This window comes from Cetorhinus maximus, chromosome 7 (genome assembly GCF_964194155.1).
Source record: "Cetorhinus maximus chromosome 7, sCetMax3.hap1.1, whole genome shotgun sequence".
NCBI classification, from domain to species: domain Eukaryota; kingdom Metazoa; phylum Chordata; class Chondrichthyes; order Lamniformes; family Cetorhinidae; genus Cetorhinus; species Cetorhinus maximus.
In genome coordinates, this window is record NC_135885.1 from 111,646,651 (window position 1) to 111,665,091 (window position 18,441).

Here is an 18,441-nt window from a genome sequence, read left to right on the forward strand (position 1 = left end):
GACCTTTGTTTACATTAAAGAAGTTGCACCTCTGTCAATTTTTAAATTTTCGAGAAAATTAGTCCTTGCTCATAAAAAAAACCATTTATCTAGAATCAGTTTATTGGTGAATAAGTTGTTATGGAATTGACAAAGAAAAAAAATTATCCAAACTTTCAATCTAAAATCTAAAATGTCTCCCAGCAAAGACTGTATTCTTTTAAACTGGGAAAAATCACAGAATCTCACAGTGCAGAAGAGGCCCTTCAGCCCATCGAGTCTGCACCGACAACGTGAGAAACACCTGACCTACCTACCTAATCCCATTTACCAGCACTTGGCCCATAGCCTTGAATGTTATGACGTCCCAAGTGCTCATCCAGGTACTTTTTAAAGGATGTGAGGCAACCCGCCTCCACCACCCTCCCAGGCAGTGTATTCCAGACTGTCACCACCATCTGGGTAAAAAGGTTTTCCTCACATCCCCCCTAAATCTCCTGCCCCTCACCTTGAACTTATGTCCCCTCGTGACTGAATCTTCAACTAAGGGGGACAGCTGCTCCCAATCCACCCTGTCCATGCCCCTCATAATCTTGTGCACCTCGATCTGGTCGCACCTCAGTCTTCTCTGCTCCAACAAAAACAACCCAAGTTTATCCAACCTCTCTTCATAACTTAAATGTTTCATCCCAGGCAACGTCCTAGTGAATTTCCTCTGCACCCCCTCCAGTGCAATCACATCCTTCCTATAATGTGGCGACCAGAGCTGCACACAGTACTCCAGCTCTGGCCTCACCAAGGTTCTATACAACTCCAACATGACCTCCCTACTTTTGTAATCTATGCCTCGATTGACAAAGGCAAATGTCCCATGTGCCTTTTTCACACTCCATTAACATGCCCCTCCGCCTTCAGAGATCTATGGACGCACACGCCAAGGACCCTTTGTTCCTCAGAAATTCTTAGTGTCATGCCATTCGTTGAATACTTCCTTGTCAAATTACTTCTTCCAAAGTGTATCACCTCACGCTTTTCAGGGTTAAATTCCATCTGCCACTTATCTGCCCAGTTGACCATCCCGTCTATATCTTCCTGTAGCCCAAGACACTCAACCTCACTGTTAACCACCCGGCCTATCTTTGTGTCATCCGCAAACTTACTAATCCTACCCTCCACATAGTCATCTATGTCGTTTATATAAATGACAAATAATAGGGGACCAAGCACAGATCCCTGTGGTACGCCACTGGACACTGGCTTCCAGTCACTAAAGCATCCTTCTGTCATCACCCTCTGCCTCCTACAACTAAGGCAATTTTGAATCCAGCTTATCAAATTAGGCCTCCCAGCTTCAAGAGCCCATCAGTGTCCTTAATTGGATGGCAAGAGCAGCCTCTGCCCACTAATCAACCAATTTAGAGAATATCACTGCAGGATAAATTTTTCACACAATGTGGGGTTGTGACCCCCATTTGACTCCAAAATCGAGGTCCAGACCCAAAGGACAAAATCCTGTTCCTAGGGCCAGATTTTCGCTACCGAGGAGGATAGCTCCCAACTCGGCAGACCCACTCAGTTTAAAGGACTCCGTTGCACCCATTTCTCATTCCAACAAGATGGAGATGAGGATGAGTCTGAGAAGCAGACCCTAGGCAGGCACAGAGGTGGGTGAGTGCTGAGGCAGGCTGGTTAGAAGGCCCGTATCGGCTCCCTGGGACTTTGTCCCAGTTGCTTTAGAAGCTTTTAGGCCCTCTAACCCTCACCCCTCAACCCCCCCCACCCATCCTCCATGTTGCCTCACACCACCCCTTGACTTTTACGCCAACCCATGCTGCCCTCTCCACACCATGCCCCTCTGGCCCCTCATTTCCCTATGCCGCCTCCATAACCACTCACCCAATACCTACCATGAGCAGAACCTCAGGAGCCCTTGGAGATGAAAATAAACTTCAATCTAATACAGCTCTCACTCGTACACACTTGATAGTGAAAAAAAAAACTCCCATTCATGAAACACATTCAAAGTATTTAAATTTCAGGTGTTCCACCACTTATAAAAATCTCAATTCAGACCCCACATCCATGACAGCCAATCCTTGAATAGCTCCTTTTCACTTTCAATCAAACTGTGAACTCCGAATCCTCAGCTGAGATAATTAAACCTTTTGAAACTCAGCCAGGCATTCATAATGGCAAAATAATTGGCCCTCGTTAAATTTCAATACATAACTCTTTTGAAACTACATAAATGTTTTCTTCTAATCTACACAAGATGGCCTGTTAACCGAAACAGTCCAGTAGACGGTGAGTGGAATTGTCCTCTCCTGCCAGTGATGGGGATCGTGGCAGACGGGGGGCAGAGAATACAGCGTAAGTAAAAGAATCAGTTTCACTACAGTGTGAAACGACAGGGGTCACTTGCGGTCCTGACTGTCATGGTGGGAGACTGGCGGGTTGCCATTATTGTCAAAGGCTGTCAGGAAGCTGTTTACCATATCATTAGTGGGATTCAAATTACCACCCAACCAGAATTGACCTTCCCCGTCTGATCATCTGCCCCGCCAGCAGGGGTTCATGCCAGCCCAAAACACGACCGGACCAACAACGTGCACACTTTGAGACTTACCAGGATGGCAGGCTGGAGCGGGTGGAAGGTATGCGGCATCGATGGAGGGTCAGTGGAGGACAGAGAGGGGCGGAGAGGGCAGACATAAAGCGGGATGGGTGGGGATGCTGGGTCGGTGGGGGGAGTGGGTGGTGTTGTAAACATGCAACTTTGCAGGGAATGGGTGTTGGAAACAGTGAGTGGTGCAAGGGCTGTGTGGGAGAGCAAGGACCAGTGAAGTGGGAGAGAGCAACAGGGGACCGTGAGGACGGTGTGAGAGTAGGGGGACCATAAGGAGTGGGGAGCAGGAAAAAGAGGGAGAGTGCAGGGGACAGTAAGGACGGGGAGAGCAAGGAACAGTGGAGTGGGGGTGGTGGTTGAGCAGGGGACTGAGAAGGGGAGGACAGCAGGGGACAGTGATGGGGGGAGGATTCAGAGGGAGAGGTCATTGATGTCAATCGCAGAATCCGGGGGGACAAATCCAGGGTACTGATGGTTGGAGGGAACAGTAACAGTTAAAGGGGGCAGTGAGATGTGGTAGGGTCCGTCAATGGCAGGTGAAAGGCTGTTTTTTGGAGGGGACTTGGAGGTGGACATGGATCCTAGGGGTGGGCATGGGGACTGTGACTGGGGTGGGCTCGTTGGGGAGGGTGGGCATGTGAATAGTGACAATGATGGGTTGCAAAGTTATGGGGCGGGTTCTAGGGTGACAGTTGGAAGGGTAAAGGTTACACGTGGGTCAGGTCACTGGTGATGGGGAGGGAGGGTGTAGGTTACAAGTGGAGGGTAGAAAGTGTTACAGACTGAAAGGAAACGTGTACCATCCTGCTACTGAGGCACTATCCGTCCCCTTAATGTGCAGCTCGACATGCTGATTGGGAGGAGGATAATCGGGTGGGCGGAGCTGCAGATCAGCTCGACTGGACAGACAAACATATACGAACAAATGAATTACGAGCAAGAGTAGGCCTCTCGGCCCCTTGAGCCTGCAACTGAAGGGGAACCCTAATATACTGCCTGACAAGGGAAAGTTGTCTCTCTAGACTAGGCAGTGAGGGCAAGGGAACTGTGTTGTGCTTGGGAGGCTTCTCCCTCCTGGCTCGCAATGGCCCTGGCAAAGATGGATGCCTCCATGCACAGACATGAATCAGGGAAACATAGACCCAGCCTGGGGCCCCTTGAATTGGGGCGGAGGGCAAGGGGGCGCCTAATGCATAGGTATTAACATGAAAAGAAGCAATAAAAACCCAATAGACTTCCATAAACTACAACTGTACATATAATTACAAGTGTGCAACAGCAATTTACAATGATTGTACGCCCATGCCACCAGAGTGAATCAGAACTTGTTAATTTTACGTGCCCTACCACTGTGCCTAGGTGCTTCCCCGACAGCTACCGCAGGGGTGCAGGCAGTCTGCTGACCGCTGTGCTGTGTTGTCTTTGATGACCTTGGTGGCCGTCTTCTGGAGGCTCAAGGCCTGTAAGAGCCCCGGCCTTGTTTGGGTCTCCTGCTCTGGGGCAGGTGCACACTCAGCAGCCCCAGAGGCTGGAGCTGGTGGAGTCAGAGACAGAGGGGACTTAGAATGGCGGGACACCCTTGGAGAGTCCTGAGTGGAGCCCCAGGGGTGACTGCCTGACGCTCCTCCTCTCTTTGGGTACCTGGGAGCCCCTCGCTGACTCCTTTAGGAGAAGAGGCACCTGGAGGGAGGTCAAGGTGCCCCATCCCCCTCTTGCATAGCCACTGCAAATTCTCACCAACGGCTGCAGCAATGGAGTGCAGGTCTGTGTGCAGAAACTGGACCGCCATTGTCCCCATGGAGACTTTGATGTGCGCTTACGTCGGTGCCATTACATCAGAGAGCAGGCAGACAGACTCCTCCACCTCACGTGCCATTTGCTTGAGGGCCTCTGAATTCCAGGTGTTCCCCTGCCTCTTGCTGCATCTCCATCTTGTCCAGGACCGCTCCCAGAAACTCGTCATCAGACTCAGACTTAGCATTGGCCTCTTCCCCAGCAGTCCTCTGTGTGCCGGTGACCTTGGATGTCCCTGCCTCTTCCTGCTTTGGATACACGTCCCTGCATTGACCATCAGAGTGTGAATCTGAGCGTAAGCTAGATGCATGACCCACTGAGGTGTGTCTCTCTGGGCTGGAGGAGGATGCAGGTGACTGCTGTGACGGTTCGACAGGTGAGAATTCGTCGTCGTCATCATTATCCTCCGTCCTCTGCAGGCTGGGGCTGGGGCTGGACTCAGGATTGGGGTCTGGCCTCACCCTCTTCCTGTTGGCATCTATAATGGAAAGAGGAGAGAATGAGTGACTGCATGGGCTGCCTCCTATATTACACCGATCATCGCCGTCATGTTTCTACGTGCAGAGATTAAGCATGCTTCCTCACTGGTCACTGGTTGGCTATGGAGGCCGGTCTTGCCATTACCACAGGTACGGTCACAGTTCTCCCCTGCCAGCTCAGCAGCCCGCTCTTCATACTGCGTGCGGGGTGGAGATTGGACATGCCCCCTCCCGTCTTCTCTCTCTCTCACGCCTGTTGCGCACTGTCCTCTCCTGCGTAAAGATAGAAGATGGTTTGTGAGCACTTGTGATGCAGGTAACATCTGCATGCGGCCAACCTCCACCACCAACCCACATGAAAATGTGTGCCATATGAAAGATGCACTATTGCAAGGGTACTTTGGCCACACCCTCCAGACCTGCGAGCGGCAGCAGGTGGAAGGACAAGGACAACAGAAACAATAGCAGCGTCTGCAGTTGCACTGTACGCCAACCAGCCTTTCTCCCCCACCCCCCCCAGCCCACAATTTGTTCCTTCAGTCGCCTCCCTACCTGCAGATCACATGGACTGCCGTGGGGCTATGAGGCAGCACCCCAGCACCTTGCGAAGGGCTTTTATGCATGGATAGCACAGATGGTGGCCTTACTATTGAGGACCATGTCCCAGTTCCCATTCAGTGAGGCGAGTATAGGGAGTAGTGGATTCACTTACCCCGGCAGTGCAGATGAGGTCATTCATCCTTTTCCCACACTGCAGGGCTATCTTCTTATGAGTTGAATAAGCACTCAGCACCCTGGCGATGTCTCCCCATGCAGATGGGTGAGATGAGTGGGCCTCCTCCTCCCATGCCTCAGAAAATGGATGCCCTCCTGTCCTCCATTGCTTGAAGAAGTGTGTCCAGTGAGACATCGCTGAACCCTGGGATCAGTGCTCATTGACTCCTCCCTGCTGTTTCCAGCTCCAAATTCCAACACGCAATAAATGAGCAGCTGTCCGGGCGCCTTATAAATATAGCGCCCAGATATGACAGCGGGGTGTGTGGCTTCCTGCCCGCCCCGCTGCATGATTTCCCCAGAAATCCCCTGGATGCATAAATAATCAGTCCAGCATAACGCGATTCAATGGGTTTTCCCGCTAGGCTCTGTGACAGGAGTCCCTCTGGCTTCCCGCCCCCAACACAGGACTTAGGCCTGAAGCAGTAAATCACAGCCGGTGTCCTTTAAACTCTCACTAACAACATAAACCTGGTTATTTTCATGTTTAAAGAGCAGGGGATTTAAAAAAAAACTTCAGATCATGATCTTTTTTCACCATCGTTTCAGGTAGAGCCTTCTAGATCCTGATAACAGGCATTATCCACCCTTCAAGAGCTTTAACGCCGACTCTATAAGTAGTTAATCCCACACTGCAAGCCCTTGGACCAGCCAAAATCGGGTCTATTTGAACCCAGCACTGAGTCCAAATGACGTGCTGAGTTCAAGTTTCCCTCCTGTATGAATCACATCCTCTTCCTCCTGCTGTCAGAAATTCTGATTCTGTCAGAAGTAGGGGCAGGACCTCCGCATCAAGATCCTGAATGGCATTTTTAAAGGTCCACAGAGTAAATCAGGCCCTTGGTCTCAGTTGGTAATTAGCATATTAGTAACTAAACTAGTTAAAGCAAATTACACCGACGCACAGCAGCAGCAGTCTGTACATCTACAAGATGCACTCCAGGAATTCACCAAGGCCCCTTCAACAGCACCTTCCAAACTCACAACGAGTCCCATCGAGAAGGGCAGAGTCATCAGATAGGTGGGAACACCATCCAGCTGGAAGTTCCCCTCCAAGTCGCTCACCATCCTGACTTGGAAATATATCGTTGTTCCTTCACTGTCGCTGGGTCAAAATCCTGGAACCCCCACCCTAACAGCATTGTGGGTGTACCTACACCACATGGACTGCAGCGGTCAAGAAGGCAGCTCATCACCACCTTCTCAAGGGCAACTAGGGATGGACAATAAAGGCTGTCCCAGCCAGCGAAGCCCACATCCTCTGAATGAATTTTTTAAAAATGAGATAATTTTGGCCAGCTTTGCATGTGCTGATATATTTGTTCCACTGAACAAATTTTAGTCTATTTTCATGTTGCTTAATATTAGCTTGGAACCATCCTGTAACATTGCAAAAATTATACAATATGTCCATCTACCGCCTAAAGTACACCTATTTCTACAATGGTAATTAGACAGGAGGAATAACCAATGCTCCAAGAAGGGTTTAGTATTGATCTTAATTGAATACAATTTGCGGTCTCAACCAGTTCATGGACATAGGCCCAGATCTTCTGCTTTCTGGATTGTCAGAGTCCAGATGTGTGATCCAAGATGCACATCAGGACCCTGCAGAAGTCCCGACAATGCATTGGCCTCAGCCATCTATAATTATAGAAATGTACAACAAAAACAAAAATACCTGGAAAAACTCAGCAGGTCTGACAGCATCTGCAGAAAGGAATACAGTTAACATTTCGAGTCCGTGTGACTCTTCAACAGAACTAAGGAAAAATAGAAAAGAGGTGAAATATAAGCTGGTTTAAGGGGGGGTGGGTCAAGTAGAGCTGGATAGAGGGCCAGTGATAGATGGAGATAACCAAAAGATATCATAGACAAAAGGACAAAGAGGTGTTGAAGCTGGTGATATTATCTAAGGAATGTGATGATAAAGGTACATATAGCCCTAGTGGGGGTGGGGTGGGGGGAAGGGATCGAAATAGGCTAAAAGGCAAAGATAAAACAATGGATGGAAATACATTTAAAAATAATGGAAATAGGTGGGAAAAGAAAAATCTATATAAATTATTGGAAAAAAGGGGGTTCGGAAAGAGGGTGGGGATGGAGGTACCGTTGAGAAGGAGGCAATTTGGTCCATCATGCATGCCTGTGCTGGCTCTTTGAACAAATAGTCATCCTTAGTCCCACGTACCCACTTTTTGTGTGCAATACTGAAAGTTCCTCATCCTCAAACACATAATCTAAATCCCTTTTAAAATTATGTATCAAATCTTTTTTCACCATCTTTTCAGGTAGAGCTTTCGAGATTTTGATAACAGGGTGAAAAATATTTCCTCTATTTACACCATCAAAACCTCTCATCATCTTGAAAATCTCCACTGGGTCAACTCTTAACTTGCCCTGCTTCAAGGAAATAATCCTACCTTTTCCAACCTCTCTTCATAACTGAAGTCCCTCATCGTTGGTAGCATCCTGATAAATCTCCTCTGTATGAATGTCTTTACAACTTCCCTGAGGTGTGGTGCCCATGGTGCTCCACAGGCCTATCCAGTGATTTGCAAAGTTCCAGCATGTTCTCTTTATATTCTATTTCTCTATTTTTAAACCCACGTAACCCATTTGCTTTGTTTTAGCATATTATCAACTTACCCTACCACCTTTAAGGATTTGTGTCTATGGACACCAAGGCGCCTCTTACATCTACACTTTCCAAATTTGTGCCATTTATACTATACCATCTTTCCATATTAATCCTTCCAAAATGCATCGCTTCAGACTTTTCTGCATTAAACTCCATTTGCCACTCTTCTGCCCATTTTACCCTCCTGTCTATGCCATCCTGAAGTTTTTTTTTATTAATTCATGAAATCTGGGTGTCACTGGCTAGGCCAGCATTTATTGCCCATCCCTAATTGCCCTTGAGAAGGTGGTGGTGAGCTGCTTTCTTGAACTGCTGCAGTCCATGTGGTGTAGGCACACCCACTGTGCTGACAGGGAGAGAGGTCCAGGATTTTGATTCAATGACAGTGAAGGAACGGCAATATATTTCCAAGTCAGGATGGTGAGTGGATTGAACGGGAAGTTCCAGATGATGGCGTTTTCATGCATCTGCTGCCCTTGCCCTTCTAGGTGATAGAAGTCTTGGATTTGGAAGGTGCTGTCTAAGGAGTCTTGGTGAGTTCCTGCAATGCATCTTGTAGGTGGTACACACTGCTACATCAGTGGTGGAGGGAGTGAATATTTGTGGATGGGTGGATGGGGTGCCACTCAAGTGGGCTGCTTTGTCCTGGGTGGTGTCAATCTTCTTGAGTGTTGTTGGAGGTAAGTGGACAGTATTCCATCACACTCCTGACTGTTCCCTTGTAAATGGTGGACAGGCTTTGGGGGGTCAAGAGGTGAGTTACTCACCACAGGATTCCTAGCCTCTGACTGGCTCTTGTAGCCACAGTATTTATATGGCTAGACCAGTTCCGTTTCTGGTCAATCGTAACCCCAGGATATTGATAATGGGGAATTCAGTGATGGTAATGCCATTGAATGTCATGGGCGATGGTTGGATTGCCTCCTGTTGGAGAAGGCCATTGTGTAGCACTTGTGTGGTGCAAATGATACTTGCCATTTGTCATCCCAAGCCTGGATATTATCCAGATCTTGCTACATTTAGACATGGATGGCTTCAGTCTGAGTGGTCGCGAATGGTGCTGAACATTGTGCAGTCATCAGTGAATATCCCCACTTCTGACCTTATGATAGAAGGAAGATCATTGATGAAGCAGCTGAGTTGGGCCTAAGGCACTACCCTGAGGAACTCCTACAGTGATGTCCTGGAGCTGAGATGATTGTCCTCCAACAACCACAACCTTTTCCTTTGTGCTAGGTATGACTCCAAACAGCAGAGAGTTTTCCCCATAATTTCCCATTGACTCCAGTTTTGCTAGGGCTCCTTGATGCCACATTTGGTCGAATGCGGCCTTGATTTCACAGTTTTTCATTCTCACCTTACCTCTGGAGTTCAGCTCTTTTGTCCATGTTTGAACCAAGGCTGTAATGATGTCAGGAGCTGAGTGGCCCTGGCGGAACCCAAACTGAGCGTCAGTGTGCAGGCTATTGCTAAGCAAGTGCCAATTGATAGCACTGTTGATGACCCCTTCCATTACTTTACTGATGATCGAGAGTAGACTGATAGGGCGGTAATTGGCTGGGTTGAGTTTGTCCTGCTTTTTATGTACAGGACATACCTGGGCAATTTTCCACATTGCTGGGTAGATGCCAGTGCTGTAGCTGTACTGGAACAGTTTGGCTAGGGGTGCGACATGTTCTGGATCACAAGTCTTCAGTACTATTGCCAGAATATTGTCAGGGCCAATAGCCTTTGCACCATCTGGTGCCTTCAGCCATTTTTTGCTATCACGTGGAACGAATTGAATTGGCTGAAGACTGGCATCTGTGATGCTGGGGACCTCAGGAGGAGGCCGAGATGGATCATCCACTCGGCACTTGTGGCCAAAGATTGTTGTAAATGCTTTGCTGATGTGCTGGGCTACCCCATCATTGAGGATGGGGGTATTTGTGGAGCTGCCTCCTCCAGTGAGTTGTTTAATTGTCCACCACCATTCGCGACTGGATGTGGCAGGAATGCAGAGCATAGATGTGATCCGTTGGTTGTGGAATCACTTAGCTCTGTCTATCGCTTGCTGCTTATGCTGTTTGGCACACAAGTAGTCCTGTGTTGTAACTTCACCATGTTGACACCTCATTTATAGGCATGCTTGGTGCTGTTCCTGGCATGCCCTCCTGCACTTTTCATTGAACAGGGTTGATCCTGTGACTTGGTGGTAATGGTAGAATGGGGGATATGCCGGGCCATGTAGTTACAGATTGTGATTGAGCACAATTAGCTGCTGCTGTTGATAGCCCATAGTGTCTCATGGTTGCCCAGTCTTGAGCTGCTAGATCTGTTCGAAATATATGCCATTTAGCATGGTGGTAGGGTATCCTCTATGTGAAGACGTGACTTTGTTTCCACAAGAACTGTGCGGTGGTCACTCCTACCGATACTGTCATGGACAGATGCATCTGCAGCAGGCAGGTTGGTGGGGATGAGATCAAGTATGTTTTTCGCACCTGTTGGTTCCTTTACTACCTGCCACAGACCCAGTCTAGCAGCTATATCCTTTAGGACTCGGCCAGCTCGCTCTGTAGTGGTGCTACAGAGCCACTCTTGGTGATGGACATTGAAGTCCCCCAACCAGTGTACATTCTGCGCCCTTGCCAACCTCAGTGCTCCCTCCAAGTGATGTTCAACATGGAGGAACACTGATTCACCAGCTGAGGTGGTGAGGCGGAGAGGGGGTTGGTGGGCATAGTGATCAGCAGGGGGTTTTCTTGCCCATGTTTAACCTGAGTATAACTATCCTCATCATGATCTGTACTTAGCTAAGTTTTGTATAATCTGCAAACTTTATCATGCTGCTCTGTACACTGGAGTCTAGATTCGTAAACATCAGAAAGCGTAATGGACCCAAAACTGACCCTTGGGAAACACCACTGCAAGTCACCCCCCCCCAGTCTGGAAAACATGCATCTACCACCACCCTTTGCTTCCTGCCACGCAGCTAATTCTGTATCCATACCATTACTTTTTTAATTCCATGGGTTTTCATCATCTTTTGAGCCTCCTGTGTGGCAGTTTGTTGAATGCCTTCTATTAGTCCGTATATCTAACATTACTACAGTGTCTTAACATAAGAAATAGGAGCAGGGGTACGCCAAATGGTCTGCCGAACCTGGTCCACCTTTCAAAAAGATCCTGCCTGAACTTTTACATCAACTCCACAATCTTGCCCTATCCCCATATCCCTTGATTCCCTGAGTACCCTGAAATCTAGTGACCTCGGTCTAGAATATTCAGGGCACTAATCAACTTTCTTCACTCCCTCATCAAAGAATTCAGTCATGGTTGACCTTTAACAAATTTGTGCTGGCTTTCATTAATTAACCCATACTTTCCCAAGTAAAAGTTTATTTTGTCCCTCTGTGGCAACGATTTAGATGAAGGAGTCGAGTGTTTTTACTGATACAAAGTTGGGAGGGAAAATAAGCTGTGAGGAGGATGCAAAGGGACATAGACAGGTTGAGTGAACGGGCAAGAAAATTGCAGATGGAGTATATAATGTGGAGAAGTGTGAAGTTATTCACTTTAGTAGGAAACAAAGAAAAGCAGAATATCTCTTAAATGGTGAGAGACTGGGAGATGTTGGTATTCAGAGAAACATGTGTGACCTTGTACACAAATCACTGGGAGATGTTGGTATTCAGAGAAACATGTGTGACCTTGTACACAAATCACAAAGTTAACGTGCTGCAAGCAATTAGGAAAGCTCATGATTTGCAATCCTTTATTACAAAGGAATTTGAATGAAAGCCTTACTACAATTATATTGGTCTTGGTAAGACACACCTCGAGTACTGCGAACTGTTTTTGTCTCCTTACCTAAGGAAGGATATACATGCCTTAGGGGGAGTACAACAATTGTCCACTAGACAGATTCCTGGGATAAGGAGACTGCCTTACGAGGATAGATTAAGTACACTACTCCGTTATTCTCTGGAGTTTAGAAGAATGAGAGGTGATCCCGTTGAAACATCTAAAATTCTTTAGGGACTTGATAGAGGAGACGCTGGGAGGATGTTTGCCCTGCTTGGGGAGCCTAAAACTGGGGGTAACCGTCTCAAAATATGGGGTCAGCCATTTAGGAGAAATTTCTTCAATGAAAGGGTTGTGAGTCTTTGGAATTTTCTCCCTAAGAAAGCTGTGGATGCCAACTTGGTGAATTTGTTCAAGCCAGAGGTTGATAGATTTTTGGATACAAGGAAATTGAGGGATATGGGGATAGTACAAGAAGGTGGACTTGAGGTAGAAGATCATTCGTGGTCTTGCTGAATGATGGAGCACGCTTGAAGAGCTGAATGGCTTATTCCAACTTTTATTACTTATGTATCTTATGAATTGAGTCAAATAAAAATATCTTGAATTTATAAAGCACATTTAGTATAGTACGCCGGGCTACATAAGAGGAGCTTGGTCCATGAGGTAGATTAAAGGAGCATCTTAGAGTAGCGCAGAAAGGTGGTGAAATTTAATTAGATAGTTCTTGAACTTTGGGCCTGGGCGACTGAAGGCATGGCATCAATGTTGGACCAACAAAAATTGTGAATGCATAAGTGGGCAAAATTTGAGATGCACTGAGATCTCAGGGTTGCAGGACTAGAGAATAAGTTGCAGTCCAGGAAAATCCTGTGTTTGAGCTCTGCATTCTGCTAAGATTGAGACTGAGCAGCATTTAGCTCCATATTGAATTAGTGGTAATGTGGAGTGCAAAAATTCAGCCGAAGTTCCGGTTTCTGATAATTATCCTGTGAGTCTAGCTGGGAAATACATGAGGTGTTCAGGAGGTAAACTGTGTTGTACAGATATTATATAAAAATATATATTTCTTTGTTATAACTAGTGAGGATCTAGTTCTTTTCACTGCATTGTTGATGGTAGGCAGATATTTTTTAGAAGTTTTGCCAAAAGCTGCAAATTGAGACATGAGAGAAATTAATGTTTTTGACAGATAATGATTTAGAAAACATTTCTAATGTTGAAGAAATATGTGAAACTGAGCATTTTATAATCTGTAATATTTTCAGACTCGAGTGATAATAAATTTTCCCACTCCCTCGTTATGATGCAGGAATGTTGCTACAGACACCAGTGTTTAAACCTAATGCAGTGTTCCTTTTGTTTCTGCGTTTTCTCTGTGCTTCAGTTGTGTACAATGGTGCTTCTCACTGGAGTCCATGACCTTTTGGATTTAAAGAGGATTTTACATAGACTTAAGTTCTTTCCATTGTCCGTGTACAATGTCTTCCTCTCCCAACAGCTGCTGGTGAACAGTTGATTTAAGGATTTTAGTCTTAGAAACCAATTTGAAGCGATTTCCGCATTTTGCAAATGTGATCCCATTTTTTAAAAAATGCTGCTTTCAGGGATTAGTGCAGGAAACTCCACTGGATGAACTAAGACACCATACTTTTCTATAATCACTACTTAGACAGGAATCATTTTTTGAACTAGATATAGTTGCATTGTCTGACCCATGTCTGAATGCTGTTTTGTCTAAAGTTACTTTTAATTTTCAATGTTATGAGGATTATGAACAAGTTCATTTTGGCTGTTCAGGTTTCATTGTGTCAGGGGTTGGCAGGTAAGGTTTCCCTTGGATATAAAAGAAGACTTATGTTCAGCAAATGTTCTAGATAAGTTTAGTTTCACTTTTCCTCTTTGCACCCTCGCCTCCCTGGAATATGTTAACTGCACATTTAATAGGTCTGTAATGCATGTCTTGTCAAGAAATTGAGTTGTTATCTAGAAATTGCTACTAATGTTAAAATTTAAATTTGTACATATAAGATAAATATAGGCATGTATTCACTGACGTAAAGGTTCATCACATTTAATTGGAAAGAAGCACATACCACTATGATATGATCTGCTCGAGAGTGGCAAGGACTTGTTTGTGACCATGCCTGAATCTTGAAAATAGAGATTGTTTCTGTGCTAATAAGAGGGCAAGTATAGTCTTATCAGTGCCTTGCTGTAAAAGCAACTATTGTGTTGGCTGACCTCCCTTTAGTTAATCATTAATTATTTAAAGGTCTGATTGGTTGATCTTTGCTTAACTAAATATTTCAAGGGTAAGCAAGCACAGAATGAGATGGGTGTGCCAGTTTGGCCAGATTGTAGTGTGATTGTAGTTCCAAGAAACTCGAGAATTAATTCGGGTCTATTAAGTTATCAAACCTCAAGACTGTTGTGGTTTGATAATTCAATAGGCTGCATTAATTTTTGTGTTGTAAAGCGCACAAATTATTTGGTCAAAGGTTTAATGTGAAATGTTTCTGTTAAGTATAAAGTATGAAACTAAGATGGGTGAAAAAGAACTTTTCCCTAGTGTCTGAAGTTTTTAAAAGGGTGTAACATATTGTACTGGAGAAGTACTCCATCAGACAGCAAGATATCTACAATGATTATTTGTTAACATATGAAAAAAATTTTTTGGTGGTTTGATAAGCATCAGATATTCAACATCTGATGGCTACTTTTTTAGGTCATATCTATTTGCACTAAACATTCTTGCACTTATATGGCCAAGAGCATATAAATTTTAGATATTGCTCAATAGATAAAAGTCAATCTGCATCCTCTTAATGGTTGACCCTGTTCAAATCATCTTTGAGACTTTTTTTCCATTGTTTCAAAATAAGGATTTTTTTTTGCATATTGTATTACTAGTGTTTCAAAATAACCTGTCCTCTGTCCACCCTCCTACCAGTGGTAGCAGTTTAGTTTTATTTACGCTATCACCTCTAACAATTCTCTCCTCTACGGAGAACAACCCCAGTTTTTCCATTCCCTCCACGTAACTGATCACATACAGTATAAATTATTGTTTTCCCCTTATTGGTGGTATTGCGTAGTGTCCTAATGAGCGCAAGATAAAAAGCTTAGACATGTCTCTTTTTACAGCAGTAACTGAAGTCCCTCATCCTTGGTATTCTGGTAAATCCCTTATGCACCCTCAATTAATGCATCCTTGACATGCTTCCCAAAACGTGGTACCCAAGAATTGAATACAGCACTCTCACCCAGTGATTTCTAAATGTTTAACATAACTTACTTGTTCTTGTGCTTTGACTCTATTGATAAAGCCAAGAATAATTTCATATACTTTGTGAATAGCCTTCTCAACATGCCCTGTCACTAACACAGATTTGTGCATGTGAAGTTCCAGGTCTCTCTGTCCCTGCACCTCTATTAATTGTAAGTAAACATACCATTTGGGCCTCATTCTTTCCAAAATGTATCACTTCAAATTTCTCTGTATTAAATTTCATCTGTCATGTGTTTCACCAGTCAATGGGCAGAATTGGCTACTGCCACCGGCAGGAATCGTGGTGGCGAGAGCACAAAATTTGGGGTGATGGCAAAAGTTTCCCGCCGGCAGGAATTCAGTTTGGAATTTTGTTCTCCAACTTTGATGGCGGGTTAAAGGCAGGTCGAGTTTCCTGCTGATCTATGCCAGGAACCACATTTTCATTCATTTGTATCTCGTGAATGCTCATTAAAAGGTCAACTTACCAGAATCATGTTTTCCCCTCCAAATTAAGTGCCCTTCCAGAAGATAATTAGAACAGTCTGTTTTCCGGCTGTGTATGATGGCATGCACCCGGCGAGCTTCACTTCAACAACTCGGAGATCAGTAGAAGCTGCTTTTGCCTACCTTTAAAAGTGCTGCTGCGAGATTTCGTGTGCTTGTATCAGAGGCTGCACCAAGGCTGAGCATGAGAGGTAAGACCAGTGGGGAGGGGGAAGACGGAGGTAGGACTGGAGCGGGGTGGGGGGGGGCGGTGTGGTGGGGCGGTGGTGGAACACGGGAGTGAAGGGAGAAGACAGAGGCAGGACTGGGGGGGGTGGTGGTGGTGGAACAGAGTGGAGCAGTGAAGGTGCTCAGCAGTGCCCTGGGGCAAGAGTTATAAGACTGTCCTGGGATTAAGGCCATGCTGTCGGGGGCATATTGAGCCATCTGCCCTGGAGCTGAGGCCACTCTGTCAGGGGCATATTGAATAGACTGTCCTGGGGCTGTACGGGCTATGTTAGAAGGCTCTGCATGGCACGCATGTCTTGGTCTTGGGGGGAGCGGGGAAAGGCCTCTCTGGGCAGTGGAGGTCGTTCACAGTGTATTGCGCAGATGTGGTCAGTCACCTGAGGAATTTGGTCCTTGGGGTTAGAAGCATGGTACTATGGGATAGATGGCACAATCATGGTTAGGGGAGGCATCTGCATCCTCTAAGTCAGGAGTTGAAAAGTCATGGGGGGGGTATTGGATAGCCTCATTGGGAGGGTTCCCTGAAAGTCAGGGTGCATGTCGCCCAAGAAAAGGAGTCAGGCTGATAAAGGACATGGGGACCTCAACAGTGAAGTGTTCAGGGGAGAGGACAGGAATATCAACTTCAATAATTATGGGTTCAAGGGCAACCGGGGGAAGCTAGATAGTGATGGGAGGAAGGAGAATTAGGAGGTGGTGAGATGGAGGAGGATGGGAGGGACTTGGTGAGTGATACGGGGCTTGGAAGCTGGTCTCCTGCACAAAGGTTAACAGCACCATTTTCAATTTTAGTTTAAGAACAAAAGCTATGAGAAAATTGGCCAGGGAATGGTCTCGAGGCATGTGGGAGGAGTTCAGCATAGCAAATCTTGGCCAATTGAAGGGGCACCTTATAACTCAGTTGCTCAAATCATGGAGAGCATGGCTCAGTTGAGTGCTGGACTCGAGAGCCTCATGCACAATGAATGAGCTTGGCTCCTTTATGAATGATGCTAATTCGGGTGACAGTCCATTAAGTTTAGGTGCTGCGCTGCATATGGTCTTAATTGGGATCTGATCCTCACAGAGGCATTTCAGAATTGATGCACACTCCAAGAATCAATGCACTGAGGCAGCATGGGCCCTACAAGCCTCCATTTGCCCAGTGTGTTGGTCATGGCATTCAAAGCACCATACAGTGCAAAGACCGGGCATCCATAGCAATTGTAAAAGCCACTGGTAGACAACCAACAAAAAGCTAACTGTGGCTCCTAGGACTTGAGTCCTTTGACCATAATAAGCACCCTCATTGTGAATGCGCATTCATGGCTGAGAGGGGAAAGATCAGCCACCGGTCATCCTCCAAATTGATATCATCCTGCAAGGTATGCGATGTGGAGACTCCGGGAAAGTCAACACCTGGAGAACACATAGCTGCTTTGTATATGGAGGAAGCCAAAACAACGGGAGCTTACGTTGATTGCTCAATTGTATCAGTTCACAGAAACAAGGAGGAGTTGAGAATGAAGGCTGCAGGCTACGCTGCCTACTTGATAGCTTTGACGCAAATAAGGAGAAGAAGGGCCTATCGCCAATTGGCACAACTCAGGAAGATCATCGACCTGAGGAGCAAGAGCCAACAGGGCCCCAGAAAGACCCAAATGCTGACGAGAATGGACCAAATCCATGAAGATGTTTGGCGCGACCAAGGGTCTACAGAAGACGCAGCTTTTTAAAAATTCATTCATGGGATGTAGGCATCGCTAGCTAGGCCAGCATTTATTGCCCATCCCTAATTTCCTTCAAGAAGGTGGTGTTGAGCTGCCTTCTTGAACCGCTGCTGTCCATGTGGTGTAGGTACACCCGCAGTGCTCCTAGGGAAGGAGTTCCAAGATTTTGACCCAGCGACACTGAAAGAACAGCGATATAGTTCCAAGTCAGGATGGTGGGGAATTTCCAGGTAGTGGTGTTCCCATCTATATGCTGCCCTTGTCCTTCCAGATGGTAGTGGTCGTGGTTTTGGAAGGTGCTGTCTAAGGAGGCTGGGTGAGTTCCTGCAGTGCATCTTGTAGATGATACACATTGCTACCACTGTGGATCGGTGGTGGAGGAAGTGAATTGAATGGGGTCCCAATCAAGGGGCTGCTTTATTCTGGATAATGTCAAGTTTCTTGAGAGTTGTTGGAGCTGCACTTATCCAGGCAAATGGAGAGAACTCCATCACATTCCTGACTTGCGCCTTGTAGATGGTGGACAGGCTTTGGGGAGTCATTTTCCATCTGACAAAGGTCAATCCTTACTAGGAACCCTAAGTCATTGATTGCACAGTCCTGTAATGAATTCCATGTCAATTGGCGTTATATGACCTCACAGAGGC

At 46.1% G+C, this 18,441-nt stretch overlaps 1 protein-coding gene across 3 annotated transcripts in view; it reads left to right on the plus strand.

Moving 5' to 3' along the window:
* Positions 1 to 18,441, plus strand: part of abcc4 (ATP binding cassette subfamily C member 4 (PEL blood group)) — a 405,942-nt gene that overhangs the window by 318,385 nt on the left and 69,116 nt on the right. The gene's annotated exons all lie outside the window — the stretch shown is intronic.